The sequence below is a fragment of the Perca fluviatilis genome, chromosome 22 (genome assembly GCF_010015445.1).
Source record: "Perca fluviatilis chromosome 22, GENO_Pfluv_1.0, whole genome shotgun sequence".
Classification (NCBI taxonomy): domain Eukaryota; kingdom Metazoa; phylum Chordata; class Actinopteri; order Perciformes; family Percidae; genus Perca; species Perca fluviatilis.
In genome coordinates this window covers 16,369,305-16,388,265 of record NC_053133.1, presented here as the reverse complement: position 1 = coordinate 16,388,265, position 18,961 = coordinate 16,369,305, and positions in this window count along the sequence as shown.

Below are 18,961 nucleotides of genomic sequence, written 5' to 3'. Positions count from 1 at the left end.
TAATATTTCACTGCGACAACAGCGTTTCATTTTGCAATCCTGTACTGTATAATGACAATAAAGCTGAACCTTGAAACCTCCCTTGGTTAGCTATGAACTGTGGGAAATAATCAAATACATGGTATTGGGTTTGAATAGGAAGTTTTTCATTAGTTCTTCAGCTACACAGCAGAGTCACAGCCGAGGGCAGCAACAGGAACTTGAGATGAGATTCGAATCAATACCGTTGAAATCTTTGTAAATATTGTAACTATATTGCTGTCAGTCACATCTCCATTCATCTGACTCTGTCTAATTTGTACTTCAGGCACTTGTGCTGACTGGGAATCTAAAAGCATATTAAAGGCGTGAAAGAGGAGGAAGAAGAATCATGTGGGGGCTTGCAGCCCTCAGGCCTTTTTTTTTTAACGTCATCAATCCAAAGTAAATACTCCACACAGTTTTTGGAAAATTGTCGAATCAATACGGCTTTATCTAAGGTGCTGCAATCAGTGCAGAGTGAAGAGCTGCTTCCTGTATACTTACGCAATTAAAGCATTTGCTCCAGCGGCCAGGTTGCCCCCTGGGTGATGCACACGGCCTAAAGATCAGCCTAGTGATGCACAAGTAACAAATATGCTAAAATTTCTGGAAGACAAGTACATTACATATAAGCTTTTTCTACCTGCTGTATTTGTACTAAATCTCAGCTTTTGTTTGGTTTACAAAAGAGATACACGTCCATACACACAGCTCAAGGCAGTTGGCTCTGTGGCGAGTTTCTGCATGTCAGTAATGAAGGCACGCGTTACGGTCTGAGTGCCAAACCTCAATATCCAGCGTTCCGCGTGGTCTGGAGGCTTAGGAGAAGCTCTCTTTGCTTAAAGGCTTCTCATGTCTTAAAGGGTAGTTTGCACTTTGCCTTGGCTTCTGTGCTGTTTGCTGTGGAGATGTACTAAACATTGCTGCAAGCTGCTGGAAGAAGCAAAAGGTGAAAACATGATGAGCATTGTGCATCATAATGGCAGTACAGTGTGGTGACAGCAATCACATTGACAGCCAACTTGATTTTCTCTGTGGTGAGGTATGGAAGAGCAGCCTGCCAGCTGTGGTACGGCCACTCAGCTGTCATTTTTATATTCTAGCTATACATTGTCATTTATGTTTGTCTCTGCACAAACACAAAGCCAAAACCAGAGGTGGAAAGTAACCAGGTAGGTACAGCCACTCAAGTACTGCAGCCATTTAGTAACAATCATGCGGTATGTGTACTTACCTTGAGTATTTCAGTTAAAGGTTACTTTATACCTGTGTTTTAAAATATTTAAAAGTGAAATGTTGTATGTTTTACTCAAAGCGTCCTAACCCAGAAAACGACCGTATAGGTTGATTGTGCAAGTAGCCCATTATTACATTTCTTGTTAGGCATTTAGCTGTATATCGCAAGAGCAAACGATGAAGGAGGAAGGTTGGTGTGGTGGATGAATAGATGTACGATAAGAACTGGATACAGCGTTCCACCCTTTCGTTCCTATGAGAGTTCCTCAGTGGCACATCAAGCCAAAAACGTTCAACTCAGTGTATAAATTACCCGGATGATTTGCGCTGCTTCCACACTATGGGGACCATAGAGCAGGCGCACTAGAGACCTCCGCTGGCCAAGTCGGCTATTTCCGGTTTAGCGCTACGGCTAACTTGAATGGGGATTAAAGGTTTTAATTGTGCGGCACTTCAAAACTTTCTGAATGTAATCGGATCCAATGGATCGAATTCTGATAGAAGATGTTTTGTCATTTAATTCGGGGGAGTTGTTGTTTCATTTGTAAGATAAATATTGTGTTATTTGTCTTTTTAAAATTACATTATAATAATTATGAGTTTATCCATTAGTTTAATATATAGCAACAACATTCTGACAGAGACCATTTTGCCTAAAAGGTGCAATATGTAATACTGAAAGCTAGTGTTTAAAATAGTTACTGCAGTACAAATTCAAAATACTGGAGAGAGTCGTCTCACCCGCCCCCTCCTCCCCAGACTCAAAGTTCACGGAGGTTGCCAGGCTGAAATCCCAATTTACAGCCCCCCTCTCTTGGCTTAAAATAACTCAGATAGAGTTGAACGCAATACTTTTAATGTAAAGTATTTTCCAGAGCAGTATTGCTACTTTTACTCAAGTAAAGGATCTAAATAGACAGAAATGAGTACAGTGTGATGAGTAAATTGGCAAAACACAATCTGCAATGACTTGATAAGAAATCTGGGTCTGAATGGTGTAATGACAGCCTCATCTCCTCAAGGAGAGCCTCTTTTCGTCCGTTTAATTTGCTCTCAGGGTACTTGCAATCATGAAATCGTCAGACTGCTTTTGCTAGAGCGAAGAAAGTGGTTGCTTTATGTTTTTTTATCATTGAGGTCATCAGTGTTAAGTGACCCAAAAGAAAAACAGCATGACATTGATCTGCAATCAGAACAAGATGCTTTTAAATGCCTAACTGCTGTCCTGATAAGATGGAAGTATCTGTCACTTGGTTGAGTGATTTCAAAATGATGCCTACATAGTGGGAGCGAATTAACTGCAACAAAGTCAGTGTAACTGTATCCTCCTCCACAAAAACTCATCCGTTCTTCCAGGTACATCTGTGTCCATCTGCGACAGAGAGCTGCTCCTCAATCACACCTCCCAGAGGTGAAGTTAGCTGAATGCTATTTCACACTGAGACCTCACCTTTGCCCCACTGTAATCATTGTGTTTCTGGAGTGTAAAATGGTTATGGCCTTCAAACGTAAGTGGAGGACCTTTCACAATGCCTGGAGAAGAAAAAGTGATGTAGGGCAGAAGATAATGTTATTGGTGCTCCTAAATCCTTGCAGTTAAGTTTGTTGAATTAAAGAAGTGAACATATACTTCACAAATTACGCAGTTCAATCTGATTAGTTGTGCTACAGTTACTGTATAGGCCTTTAATATTATTCCATCCATACAACCGGGTCCAGGTCATGTTGCCTCCAGGCGAAGCCATGTCCTCCTGCTCTTTAGGGATGGAACACATAATCCCTCCAGTGTGTTCGGGATCTTCTCCCAGTTGATCGTGCCCAGAATACCTTCACAGGAAGGAGTCCATGGAGCTTTTTAACCAGATGTTCAGACCACCACCAGGCTGGAAAAACTGTCTCTGTTGATGTGGCATATCAGAACAATCAGTGCATGTTTTAGCCACGCTAGCAGCTTGAGGGATTGCAGTGCATTGGTCCACAACTTTGATCCAAACTAAAATATCACAACAACTGTTAAATGGATTGCCATGAAATGGGATATATTCGTGCTCTCCTCAGGATGAATTGCTAAACTAACGACGTTCCCATCAGCCTCATTCCAACTTTGTGTTTAGTGCAAATCAGCAGAAGTTGCAACATGTAGCGAATGTTGTGCTAACACGTTAAATTAAGATGGTTAACATGGCAATTGTCCTACCTGCTTAACATCAGCATGTCAGCATTATTACTGTGAGCAATGTTAGCATGCTGTCGTTAGCATTTATCTCAAAAGACTGCTGTGTCAGCAGCTTCACTGAAATTCTAGCAAGGCTGTAGACTCTTAGTCTTGTTAAATAGTGCCAGAATTAGAAAACATTTGAGTTAAAAAGATTTTAATTTTAATTTTAATTATAGCTGCTGCAAAATTCTGAATCATGCAGCCACCATTGTAAATAAAATTTGTTCTTTAAATGCTTGTTAAATTAAAAGGTTAAATTAAAAGAAAATCAGCTAAATACTGAAAGTTTGGTCAAGGTAACACATATGGAAACCTCACATGTGCACTGCTATACAGACCGGAGAGATTTGGTTTACATTTCTTATGCTCCAAATTGCCAGTCCCTTTTGATAACATAATACTCATGTACAATTCAATATGTGTTAACATTAGCAGGAGGATCTGAACAGAACACACTCTGCAAGGACACCTGAAGAGCAGCCTTGGCAATCAAAGTGAAATTGGTCAATTTGTAAACCACAGCGCTGCTGGATAAGGAGTCATTGTGCTGAAAGTCTTTGTTCAACAGCTTTCATTTGTCACAGCTTTGACAGAAAACTGGTAACATTTAAGTGTAGTAACTATACTATGACATCTGTGTGAGCCGACTTTGATTCACCCAATCACTTGCCAATTACAAAAACTTAACAAAATTATATATCCTCATAATCCTTTACATAAAGGAATACTGGCAAAATGGCAACAGTGCAGTATGTTTCTGTGTCCAGGTTTTAAAGTCAGAATGTTGCAAAGGGTAAAGTGATTATCTTGCAGTACAATATGAAATATGAAATGTGATATCTGGTGAGTAAAACATATTTAAGCTGCAAAGCGTCAACGGAGTCGTCTACGAGCAGCAGGCGAGCAGAGCCCTGAGACTAGAGGAAAAATGACTCAAGACAGGCTTCATAAAATAGAAAGGTAAAGGATTTACACAGGTTGGCATTTTGAGAACATCTCAATCAGTCAGTGTTGGTCTAGTTCACTTAAAACTTGTCCTTTGTCTCTAACTTGTAGAAAGAAGTTCAGCAAAAATAAATTAATTCCAAACGCTAGCATGCTAACAAGCTGAAGAAAGATGGTGAACATGGTAAACACTATACCTGCGAAACATCAGCATGTTAACATATACTGTAGCATTCAGCTGAAATCACCATTGTGCGCAAAGTACAGCCTCACAGAGCTGCTAGCAAGGCTGTAGGTTTGTGTATCTTTCGTCTTCAGTTAAATGCCTGTGAATATTGCACAGCCTCCAGAAGCAGATTATTGGCATGAACTCGGATATTTCACGGAGTGATGGCGTCAAGTCTCTAACAGAAAGCATGAGCATGTTCAGAAGAAGAAGCATTGTTGTGCATCTTTAAATTGGAGCACAGGACTTTTCACAGTTTGTGATTGTTTGCTACCTCTTCAACAGATTCTCACTCCCATATCGTAAAATACGGGCGCTTGGTCAGGTGCCTTTGTCGTTGTTATTGACGCTAAAAGTCTCCTTTAGCGTCATATAACGCCCTTTATCTAAACACGCTTGGTCTATTGGCTTCCCTTTTGATGCAGTTATGTAAAGGAAAAGGTCGTAGGTGGGCTTACGTTTCCGTGACATGCGGGAAGAATGGGACGGTTGGGTTTAGGAAAAGAACAGACGGTTGAGTTTAGGAAAAGAACGGGGTGGTTGGCTTCAGGAAAACAATAACGGGACGGTTGGGTTTAGGAAAAGAAAAAAACGACCGGTTGGGTTTAGGAAACGTGACACACGGGACACGAACCCTGGTCTCCTGAGTGAAAATCCTGTGTTGTTTGACTCATCCACCACCCCAACCAACCTCCCTGTGCGGAATTTCGGCCTTTCATACTACTCGCTACCGTAGTCGCTCTTAGTGTTACGTCATCTTCAAACCCCAGGTAGCTGCTGCTCTCCCTGGTACGGGTGCCTGGATAGCCACTGTCCTAACGTCCGTATTTTACGACCTCTTCAGTGTCAAACCAGCAGAGTGAATCTAGTGGCATATATCTGCATCCATAGCATGCAGCAGGAGTAGCAGGACATATAATAAAAAATTCACAGTCAAGTGGTTTTCTGTTTTGGGCAGGGACCACACAATATGCTAATGGAATTCTCTTGTATCACATTACTCTCTGGGGAAACAAAGAAAAAATTCACAATTTCTGCAGGCATGTTGAGCCCCGGCCACAGACAGCTGGTGTGAGCTAAAGGCTTAATACATTCACAGACTTCTATACTCTCTGAACAGAAAATAAACCTCGCCTGTGTTTGCCTGTAGCTTCAGAGTTGTCGGTTACAGTTTTAATCCTGAGAATATATGCTGTTTACAGGTAGTAGCTTTATTTACTCATAATTACTATGCAGAATACAATCAAAGTAGGTGTTTCTCTGCCTGGTGCATGCTGGGAGAGGCTTCACGATGACAAGGCAGTGTGTTTAAAGTTTTAGGTCATACTTTATTTTGAAAGTGTTATTCAGCTTCCTATTAGTGAGTAAAATGAGTTACTGAAAGTCTACATAGTTTAACTTAGGCATATATAAATAGAGATAAGGACAGGAGGTTTTCCTCTTTTTCTTCCAATAGTGATGAATTAACATTACACCAGTGTCCCTTGTGCAGAGAGAAATTTGATAGTGTCAATACATTTTCTGTTAAACTACAACTACACATTTCAAATATTTCCCATTTGAAATGCAAGTTATTTCATTATTGATAATTTGATTTGAATTTTCAGTTAATACTTTCAGCAAGTGCACATTACAATTTCTTAAAGTCCAAAGTGATGTTGTGAAATGTCTTGTTTTGTCTGACCAACAGACCCCAAACCCCAAAACATTCAGTTAGCTATCATATATGACAAAGAGTAGCAACAAATCTCTCAAACATTTAAGAAGTGCCAGTGAATATTTGGCCCTTGTGCTTTAAATTGATCTTTCCAAAAGATCACATCGCTCTACATAAATTCTGCATGTATTTAGCTGAGTCGAAGAGCTCATGTTGGAGTGCTAATTTAGATGTTTGCTGCATATAAAAGCAAAGGTTAACTAACTGCATGAATAAATACATTTTTATAATTCCAAGGTATCACCATTATGATGTCAGTCAAGTGTATTGAATTAGTGTGTGCAAGGTTGTTGACTGAGACCTCCTTAGCTTAATTACAGACACTGAATTAAAGGGTTCATCTGATCCAGTGAATAAACTCGCCTCTAAATTACTCCAACACCGCCTGAGAGCGGAACACCTCACCTCATCTGTCTAAATGCAGCAGAGAAAATCACTGTTTAAAAAAAATAAAATCTATTTCTTGAATTAGGGCACACGCCATTGAGTTTTTAAGATAAGATACCATAAAAAAAAGATATATATTATTGTCCCCAGGGGTACATTTTGCTTAGGCAATAGTAATACACACAGCTGTTATCAATTTAAAACAATAGTTACAAAACAGTACAGTGATAGACATACATTTGCTGGCTCTACCTGAAAGTAGTCTATATCCGACGTTTCACTTCCTGGATTGCTCCGTTGCCATCGAAAATTCCACCGGAGTTTGTTTTTTGTCAGCCGGATGTCCATTTACTTCTGTTTTGTTTGTGTTGGAATTTTAACTCCGGTCAATTTATGAGGACTATGGTTGACTGCTCCTCAGATCTCTGTAGGGTAAATCCAGACAGCTAGCTAGACTATCTGTCCAATCTGAGTTTTCTGTTGCACGACTAAAACAACTTTTGAACATTCACGTTCCACCAAAACAAGTTCTTCCCGAGGCTATTTTGCAGCTGTGCCGTTGCTTTTCCTGGTGCTAAGCGCTGCCCATGACGATTGTGATTGGTTTAAAGAAATGCCAATAAACCAGAGCACGTTTTCCTCCCATCCTGGAATGCTGTGTGGACTAGCTAGACCCTCCTCCGCAGCGCTGTGGAGGAAGGTCTGGCAAATCGAGACTTGAAAGTAAGAGTTCAAATTCTACAGAATGTGTGACGGGTGTGTTGACATGCTTTTATGAACGGTACAGGGCAGGTTTGTAAAGAAAACAAGATAAAGACATGTAAGGTAAAAGCATCACAATTGTAAAAAAAATAAAGAATGTAACTATAGTTGTATTTGTTTATGTCCAGCTGTTAAAAGATGCAGTGGCTTTTTCACACCAGAATCCTCATTCATGCAGAAGCTTTGTTTGGTGCTGTGCAGCCCCAGTGATCACACATCCCGGTCCTTTATCTTCACACCAATTGAGTTAAACTGATTACATCATAGATCAATACTGTTTTGGTGCCAGAGAACGGACTCTGAACACAGCAGACTGCTTCTTTTTTTTTTTTTAAACATCCTTCTGGGCCACATCCAGACAAACACTCTAGTTTCTGGTCTTTTGTTCTCCACACGCATCACACCCTTTATTTATTATCTTCAATGTAACTCTTTTTTTTATTATTATTAGTTACTCCGTAAAAAAACTCAATTAAAATTCCACTTTCCAAAAACCTTTTGCAAGTCAGATTAATTGTATCGAAATTAGGTCTTTCAAAAGGCACCATTGCCACTGCAGCAGCATCTGAATAATCAGCATCAGAGACTTCCCTTTACCATGACGACCTACAGCCAAACCTACACACAGAATATCAATGCAAATATATGATGCGATGTGAATAAATTCACAAAGTAATGCGTTTTGTGGACGGACATATTTTTTTATTTTATGACACTATTCATTCATTTATTTAGTTTAAGTTGTTGTCTGACAGTACATGGCCGAGCATACAAAGTGGGACAGAATATTAACTTGCACAGCCTTTGATGCTGGCTCTGAAATGAAACTGCTATTTATCACCATAACCAGAACTCATATACAACTAATGCACCTTCGCTCAGCAGCACTGAGAAGACTGTGAAATAATCTTATTTTCACAACCTGCTGCTTACACAACAGGTGTCCAGCAGGATCCAGTATATCAAAGTGCATGGAGATACTTGCGTAAAAGACATTTCTCATTGTGCACATGGACCAGGCTGCTGAATTAGCACACTGTTCACCCATCATCACCATCAGTTAAACCCCCACAGCTTAACCTGAGGGGCTGGAAGATTGCTTGAGCAACCTGTCACTTCAATTGTGGTTCAGACAAGACAATGTGCACCTAACTGAATTTACAGCTTCCTGCCTCTGGACCACTGTATGTTGATCATTGATTATTGTCTTCACAAGGTGTAAATGGTTATCACATTTGATGAAAATGTACAGGATTTAAAAAAACGTCATTATCAACAATAGATGAAATGACAATGTGAATGGTGCTGCTTATGGTGACAAGCGTAAGAGTTATCACTACACTAGTCTATGTCAACGACATTTCATTTCCAGGATTGCCTCGTTGCGGCTGGAAATTCCACCAGATGTCCCTTATTTCAGCCAGATGTCCGTTACCTTACGCTTTCTTTGTGTTGCCATTTTAAACTCTGGTCAATTTATAAGCAATAATAATAATATTAATAATAATAATAATAATTTTACATGGTACTCAAAGACACTTTACAGTAAAACCAGCACATATAGCACATTAAAAACAGATAAGCAATAAAACCAACTCATAAAACAAGGATATTAAAAGCAATAAAAAACAATAAAACCAGTAACTATCAGGTGAGAAATGTAAGATTATTGTATGAAGAAAGCTAATCTGAAGAAGTGTGTTTTGATTAGTGTTTTGAATGTGTCCAGGTCAGTACTCACATATGTGTATGGGTAGGAAGTTCCAGAGGGAGGGGCTGCAATGGTGAAAGCTCTGTCACCCCAAGTGGTTAACTGCTCCTCAGATCTCTGCATGGTAAATTAAGAAAGCTAGCTAGACTATCTGTCCTGTCCAATCTGAGTTTTCTGTTGCACGACTAACCTTTCAACTTGTTCCACCAGGACAAGTTCCTTCCCGAGACTATTTTGCAGAGGCACCGTTGCTCCGTCCGGCATTTAGCGCCTCCCAAGGCGATTGTGATTGGTTTAAAGAAATGCTAGTCTCGCATTGCCAGATGCCCGGAATGTTGTGTGGACTAGCCAGACCCTCCTGTGCAGCGCTGTGGAGGATGGTCTGGACACTGGATTTGTATGCATTTTAGTAAAATTATTTTACTAGCTACTGTTTGCTTTATATCGTTTCAGTTTGTGTAAATGATGACCATCCTATCATAATGATTAAAAGTGATGGTTCTGCAATAGTGTATTGAAACTCTCTAGGTGTTGAGCCTTGTGTTAAATCACTTTATTCCACACAATAATGTCCTAGTGTCATGGTGACGTTGTCAAAGGCGTTTAATTGCTGTAGCATAGTACTAAAGGCCCAGGTGTAAAATACACAGCCCACCACTGGTACACGGGAGGGGGAGAGGAACACACCATCAAATAAAAACACCAAAAACGTAAAATAAAGTGCCAAAAATGTTGGAAAAAAGTTTAAAAAAGCCAACAAAAACGGTGAAAATCTTCAAAAAACAATAAAATGGCAGAAAAAAATTACAACATGTTGAAAACAAAAAAGAAAAATGAAAAAGCAATAAAAACAGCTGAAATCCTGCCTAGGGCACCAAGTTGGTTAAAACCTTAACGATAGATCTCTGGATAGTAGGCCTACACACTCAACATAAGGACCACATACTGGTCCCAATGTTACTCCTGTTAGAGCACCCAGGGGGGAAACATCCCATAAAATGACCGCTAAGAGTTTAATTTACCCTTTACGAACGGAACAGACACAACATCACAGTGGATCAGTTAAGGAAATACAACAGATCACATCAAAAATGAATAACCTTCTAAAGCAGGAAACATATACATTTGAGGTGAATTTTGCCTGCCGCAAAATATAATGTTGTGACTTGATGACGTTTACCCAGAAAATATAAATGCAGCTGCTCTTTATCAGTTAAGATTTGTTTTGGGCATGTCACACAAACAATACAATTTCCTGCCTAATTATCTGGCTCCTTTTTTCTTATTTGAAAAACAAAGAAAACTGTCCACTGCGCAGGCAGCAAAACCAATTCGAAGAAATGATCCACAATGTTCGACACTAAAACACTGTTAAAAAGTAGCTATTGTGTCGTTTGGTGCTTATATTTATTAACATCAAATCAATATTTTTTCCATCATAACTGAAAGATTTAGTTTCAAAACAGAAATATTTTCAACTAAAACCTAAAATATCAGGTACTGCTGTCAGTCCCTCAGACTCAAAAGGCACAAAAAAATCAATAACCCATGTGGCGGTAGCATCAACAGACCATAATGCAACACAGCTAGGAGACATAGTTAATTCATGAGTAAGAAATGTAAAGGCCTTTTTACACCTGGGATGAAATGGAAGAAATAACAACGAATAAACAGAATATTCGTTGACGATTGTTCGGGTTCAAATCATAGACTGTATAAAACTGGTTCAAACCTTTCACACCAAGGCCGACACAAATATTTAAGTTCTGTGCATTCCACCAAAGATTAAAGTTTTGTACCGTCACACAATCATTGATTCATCATTATTTTTAACTCACTGGAGACTTGTTTAGAAAAATTACAAAGATGCACTGCGAAATACAAAAGTTTGGGATTCGGTGTGGATGGGCTCATACAAGGAAGATAGGTTTGAATTTTTTAATTAAAGTGCGAATTTCTTCGAAACGACCTTAAAAACGTTCTTTTCTTGCCTGATAGACAACGTGTCAGAGTGAACAGTTTTAAATCAAGCAACATTGTTTTAAATGTCTTGTCACCCATCCTCCTCTCCATATACAGAAAGGAAATCACCTGCAGTAGCAACAGACTGTCCCTTTTTAAATATGCTGATGACATGGCCTTGGTGGCCCGCTTGACAGATGAGCGCTCCCTGTTCACATAGTCACTCTCTGGTGGAGAGCTTCCTGGAACTGAACATCAGTAAGACCAAAGAGCTGTGTTGGGAGGGGGGCCGGGCACCTGAAACTCAGGCTGGAGGCGCAGGTGGCAGAACACGTTGAGATGTTTGAGTACCTTGTCACTAAGATCAACCACCACCTGTCCTTCACACAACATGTGGACGGGGTCAGCAAAAAGGCCCAACAGAGGCCCAAGCATCAGCTGCTCCCATCAGGCAGCAGCTCTGGCCAAAAAACAGAACTTAGAAAAAATCTTTCATTCCCACTGCAATATCCATTTTAAACAAGACCCAATCAACTGTCACTACATTTGAATGCAGCTTTGCACACCTGCTCCTATTTATTTATGGAATTGTTTGTATTCTAATGTAATTTCATGGGAGTGAAAAAACTAAGTGCTGATGGTGTTGGATCACTGAATATCTTATGTGGTGTGTGCATTTAAACACAGGATCCAGTGGTGCCGTTCCAACATTTTATTGTCCTCAAGGCAGATAAATGGTTAATACTTGGTTGCAGGTGGACGATGGACAATTTTGGATCATCAATGCATCCACAATCTGCACAAAATCTGTTCTCCTTTGCTCTTTATTTTGAACAGGACTGAACTCGGCGATATCAATCCTTTCTTTGTTCTTCCTGGTGTGGTTTGGTTTGGAGGGAAAAGTGTGTCACAGGCCTCAAGGACGGAGTTATATAATCTTGGAAAGGGGAGTAGTTTTAGTCATGATTGACAGTCCATGGATGGAGGTAAAGACTTGATATTTAACAGGAGTCTTTCCTTGGGTGCATGTTTTTATGTTGTTTGTGAATGTTCTATCAATAAACACAGAGGTTTTTGAGCCTTGAATCTGTTGCGCTAACACCTGTAACACACACCTAAAGGCAACAAGTCGATGTCCGTCATTGGAGGTTGTCGATAAAGGAGATCCCTACAAGGACGGCTGGCTGAGAATAAATTGAAACACTCCATCATAAAATAACAGATTGATGATAGAGAACAGTGTGTGCAAATCCAAAAGGTGTTGTTTCCCTTTCAATGTATATTGATCGTTGCTCTTAAACTTTGTGTCTCTGTTATAAACCATTAAAAGCAGTGGGAGGATCTTCCTCTTTCACTTTAATAACACAAATCTTTCTAAAATGTATTATCTCAGGCTCCTGAATCAGTACACAGGAGGCACCTGAGAGGGCTGAGTCAGCATCTGCCGTTGATGCATTTACTCTATTAGATGGATTTCAGAGGCTACTGGCTGCTTTTCAACACCATTATATACAGCTTCAAATGTCACATTCACAAGGTGAAAGAGGGAAGATCCGCAGAGCTTTTACACTAATTGGTGGCTCTGTGAGTGCGACAGAGTGAGCGGGCAGTCCTCCTTTAAGAGCCTCTGACGAGCCACATCACACAACAGGGCGCCAGCTGCCCGGGCTTTGATTGTAGCCAGAAATAAACCTGGCCGTGACTATCCTGTCCTCAGTTTGCTACCACGAACATCCTGTCTAGAAACACAGGTGGGAGGGGAGGGGCCGGGAAAAAAAGTATTCAAAAAGTCACAAAACAAATGTGAATATTTGATTAAGGGATGAAACTGGTGATAATGTATATTTTTAACCAATGTCATGAGAAGACAACAACACTTTCTGACTTCCCTACCCTGTTGTGGCTTTTAGCTCCAAAATCATTGGTTCCTAATGGACTCTTTTATAAATGAATAAAAAAGTGTGTTACAAATAGATACTTAAATCTTTTATTTACTCAATTAATTCTAAAACAGCTGGGCACTGTGGATATCAGCAAAAAAAATATTGCATTTGTAGGGGACTATTTTCAAGCACGGATTAATACGCATTTGGTGTTCTAGTGAGTATTACCAACCCTATCACCAGACAAAAACGTTGATATTGGACCCCAGATTACATTCAATGACAGCATATTGTTGTTTGTTTGTTTTATGTCCAATATTAATATTTTTTTTTTTAAATTCATTCATTCACTGATTTTGTTCTGTAGATAAATTGAGCTTAGAAACTATACATCTCTCTCCAATCACATTTGACCTTCATGCACCATTTTTAAGAGTATTAGTATGAGTGTCACATTCCACAGAAGTATGGCTCACAGAAAATAGCCATTGGCAGCTTAGAGCTCCATAGCATGACAGATTGTATTGCTGGATTTATAGCCGAACCTGTCCGGATCTACTTTGTGATTCTCCAGCCGTCCTCTGGGGACTTACTGCTAACATTTCTCAGGCCTGTCTCAGTGAGATAAATAGGATGCACCTTGCCAACATGATTAGTCACTAAATCACTGTGCAATGACTTAGTCAGTTTCAAGTCAAGTTTTCAAGTGAGTCTGAAAGAACAAAAATATACTAGACAGACAGACAGGCGGACGGACAGGCAGACAGGCAGACTAACAGACGGACAGATGGACAGATGGACAGACAGACAGACAGACAGACAGACAGACAGGCAGACAGGCAGACAGACAGACGGCCGGCCGGCCGGACGGACGGACAGACAGACATGCAGACATGCAGACAGACGGGGCTGTCAGAGAAGTGGCGATTCAACTCTGTGGTATTTTTTGAAGCTTTAGTTTGTGGTCTTGAACATTAAAGATGTTTCTGATATTTTGTCTATCCTAAAAGTTTCAGTCAGTTAAGGCAGTGGTTCTCAACCTGGGGGTTGGGACCCCTAAGGAGGTCGCAAGATCATTTCTGGTGGTCGCCAGATGGTTGGGGAGAAATAAAGAAATAACATATTTTAGACCTGATGAATGGTTTTTACATTAATGTGTGAAGTTTGGTAGATTTCATGTCTTATATTCAGAGCTTCATTTGTAAATCTGGAGGTCCTGGACCACAGACAGGGTGCTGTTCTGGCGGGTTAGGGAGAGATAAAAAAAATCACAAACGCATTAAAAATCCACAGAGCCTGGAGCACACTTGACAAGGGTAGGTGCTAGCTGCTAAAAAAATTATAATCATTAAAGCAAAGCATTGTTTGTTTACATGTATTAATCAGAGCATTCACAATAATCACTCAAAATCAGCAGGGGGAGGCAAGAAACAGCAGTTTACACCGGTTTGCAGCTCTTTCTCTCATCGTCGAGAGGGGTGGGGAGGTCTCGTACACCAACCTCATTATTCGGGGTCACAACTCGACAAGGTTGAGAACCACTGAGTTAAGGTGACATGTAAGGATTTAAATTAAAGTGTCAAGGGAGAGGTTATTGTATCACAATGATCTTTTCATATACAGAGTCATTTAATGATTAACAATGTGATAACATATACTGGAGTTGATTCGCATTGAAAAGAGCTATCATTTTTCATCATTTTTTGTATGAAAATTAGTGGGATGGGGAGGGTTGCTGAATCTTGAATATCATTTCATGCCACCCAAAACAAAAACTGCACGCTTAAAAAAAATAACATTTAACTTGAATCAATACCTCAGTGACAGCAACACTTAAAACACATGTATTGCAGAGCTATTAGATTGAATTATATTGGAAAGAGTGTGTTTTCCACAGCATCTTCCAGTAGATCCCAAATAGATTTTTGGGAACAAGTTAAATTGCAACGGTTTATAAATCTTCAATGCTTCTGTCTTCAATAATTACCTCTTTACAGATCTAACTGAATGGAGAGTACTGGCTCCAGTACTAAGTACTACACAAGAAAAAAAGAACAAGGAGAAACATTTTACTTTTTAAAGGGTGACTTTGGTTATTTCTGCTTTACTGGATTGTGATAGCAAAGAGGAACAGGAACATTGAAAGTGAGGAAGATGACACGCAGTAATGCTCTGAGGCTCAGATGAACCTGGGATGTCATGGCTGCATGCCACTTTGATTAGTTTAAATGTAAGAAATAGATAGTCCAGACTCAGACTTTTTCTAAACCATTAGACACCCAATTAGCTGTTTTTTTGGTTGGATTAAAATCCCATGCATCAAAGTTCCACATAGAAGGGAACTGCCGTAGCAAAAAAACACCAAATAATCTGTTTCTATTTCTTTTTTTCTCCCACCCCTCTGGCTAAAGCTCTTCATTTGTGTCTTTCAAATCTAGCTTTAAATATTTTCCTCTTGGCAGGCACCCACAAAAAAGTACAGACAGAGAGAGAGATAAAGTCTGTTCTGGCGGTCAGCCACGATGACACCACGAGGAAGACAACACAGTCTGATTGCAAGGTTGTAAGGGGAGTGGGAAAATAGAAATTGTAAGGAGCTGATGGAGAACTCAACAACCACATTTCATACAAATGCAACAGCAGGGAAAGCGTGAAAACCATGTGTCATATTCTGTATGTAAGTGCATCACACTGGGAGGACACTGGTACTTAAAGTGATGGTTCAGAGTAATTTCACCCTAGGGTCTTTTGCACCATGACCTCGAGCCAAACACCCCCCCAGAAGCTTTTTTCACTTGGGTCTAACATTGGGAGAGTTAGCGTAGAGTCGTTATCAGCTGAATAGCTTAGCGCAGGGGCTAATGGATCCAGTGATGTATCTCGTAAATGACCCCACTAATAATGCCCGAAATGATACCAAACTTCTACACTAGTACAAATAGGTTATGCACTCATAAAACGATGGATTGGAAAGTTTGTAAGTACACCAAAAGTGTATGAACACTTGCCTGCCCTCTTCTGCTCTCTGTTGCTGCTGCTGCTGCTGCTGCTGCTACCTGCAGTTAGACGAGTGCTTAGGGCCGTCTACCAATTACAACACCGAAAAGAGATGCAACAAAAATATTTTTTATATATTTTGCTGCTGTAAAACTGTAATATCCCATTTTTGGGATCAATATAATTGTATCTATCTATCTATCTATCTATCTATCTATCTATCTATCTATCTGTCTGTCTGTCTATCGATCTATCTATCTATCTATCTATCTATCTATCTATCTATCTATCTATCTATCTGTCTGTCTATCTATCGATCTATCTATCTATCTATCTATCTATCTATCTGTCTGTCTGTCTGTCTGTCTGTCTAGCTATCTGTCTGTCTGTCTGTCTGTCTATCTATCTATCTATCTATCTAATGCTATGACATCCCCATATCTGTATTTATATTTCCCCCTCCCCAAACCTGCTCTAGCTTTCTATCTCAGAGCCCGGGAAGCCCACAGGCAGTTCATTGATTTCCTTTTAAGTGATAATTCTTAACAAGCCTATTAGTTTGACAAGGAAACTTCACTAAACCAGCTGTCAAAAGATAATTGGAATTTTAGATTCAAAGGCTGTTTTTGCTCCCAGAAGTGTCATCAAGACTGTAACCCTGCTCTACTGTAGGCAACCCTGTATAATTTATTTCCGTTCATTCTCATGAAAAACTGAGGTCCAAAATAAATCAACCCTGTGGGTTTTGTCCTCTGTGTAGTCATAAGTGCACCAGAGGATCAGAGGACCAGGATTCAATTAGCATGGGAGATTGTAAGTGGATGTGATGAGATTGGTTTCTGGTGTAAGACAGGTAGGGGTTATCAAGGTGACATGTGAGGATTTAAATTAAAGTGTCAAGGGAGAGGTTATTGTATCACAATGATCTTTTCATATACAGAGTAATTTAATATTTAACAATGTGAAGTTTAAATTACGAGCATATACTGGAGTTGATTCCCATTGAAAAGAGCTATCATTTTTCATTATTGACAGCTTTTATATAGTTTTAGTCAAAAATGCATTTACACTGTATCAAAGGATTTGTTCTTTTCTCCACATCTCCATTCCCCTGCAATAAAAGTAATTGAACCACATTAAAAGTACTAAATGTGTCAAATTTTATGTCATCCATTGAGCATACTTTAAAAAAATTAAAATTATTTTATCTATTATACACTGTTCTTGCTGACACAGATTAATTCATGTTTCTGTATTTGGTGAAGTCTAATCAAAAGCTGGAATCAAATGAAAGTAATCATATCACTGTTTTACTACCCTCTATTTGCCCAAAAAAGTATGCACAGTTTTTTGTACATCAGAAATTATGTTCATGGTCCATAATGATTGTAAATGTCTTCATAATTCATAAGTATAACTTATTTAATTGTTTTATATTGTGTCTTTGTTGTTAATTGTCTTCCAACAGGTGAACCTACAGTAGTTTTTCCAATACATTCCCATGTTCTAACCTTTGCAAAGATTCTTCAGCAAATCACATTTTTCTCTCATCATATAGCACTTATATAAAGGGCCACATTAACGTTTTATTGAATGATATGCTACCATGCAACAGACTTCCGCCGTGATAGCTTGTGATAGGATTACCGTAAATTTGCTTAAGAATAATGAAGAAAAGAATAGAAATAAATAATACCATTTGAAATGCTGAATGTATTTAAGATAGATTTTGATACATGGGACCCACTATAAGACAGGTCCTCAACATGAGGTCAAGGTACAGGAGTTTATTTGTACATTCCACACTACCAAACGCAGAGTAAACTTGCCACACCGTTAACCTGGGACATCGGGGCAGTTGCCCATTTTGCCCGTTTGGTAATCCAAGACCTGGGCTACCTTTCAGGGTAAGTGAGCATTTAGGTTACCAAAGGGGGGCCATGATTTATTCGTTCTTGTTAAAAAGATTCAACAGCTTGCTCCAAACTTAACCCTACCCATGTTCTCAGTCTCAACAGATGCAACACATAACCAAAAGGACCTCATGTCCGGTCCAATGCTAAACAAACTCATATAAACAATATCACAGCGCGCCCTTTCCTCTGTGTATTTCCACACTGCACAATGGACGTGTATATCATTTATTGTCTTCATGACTCGAGCATTGAGCCTGTTTACAAGAATGAACTCTTATAACTCATGTAGATAATTAATCAATGAAATCCTCACTAGCAGTGCAGGAATTTATTTATTTAGTCCTGTTGTGCCATAAGTGTCAGTATCTTCTGTTAGCTGTCAACAAGGGTGTAACCAGGATGTAAAGCAACACTAGAGTTTATCCTGGGTATGCAGGTCTTTCTGCTGTCTTTTATTTAATTCAGCATGCATATTGTGTAAAAGTGTAAAAGTTGCATAAATGCCTTTAATTTTCCTGTTACATCAATGGTATCTTTGTGGAAAAATGCTGAAATAATTATTACAAAATAATTTCCTGTAATTTGCCTCAACCTGAAAGACTTAGATTAGAGGATGATTCATAGAGTAACACACAACACTTCCACTGCAAAGAGTGTATTATTCACTCTTGTGCTTGTTGGCCCGAGTACTAACGTTCAGAGCCAACTTGAACAAAGGAAGGAAATCAGATTCAATGTTGAAGTCTGTTCCAAGAACTGAGACTAATCCCAGAAAACTTGTATAGCCTTTGTGGGGACAAATGTATTCACGGCATGCAAAGCTTAGCGAAGGTAAATACTGTGTAATTAATATACTCTATTATTGAAGGTGTTCACCGGCCTGCCAGGTTTTAGTGTGACATTGTTTCTTCCTGCCTCTTCAGGCTTACAATGTAGTGATTTGTTATTCAGAAATGTAAATATTTGCTGAGAGGCTTTTG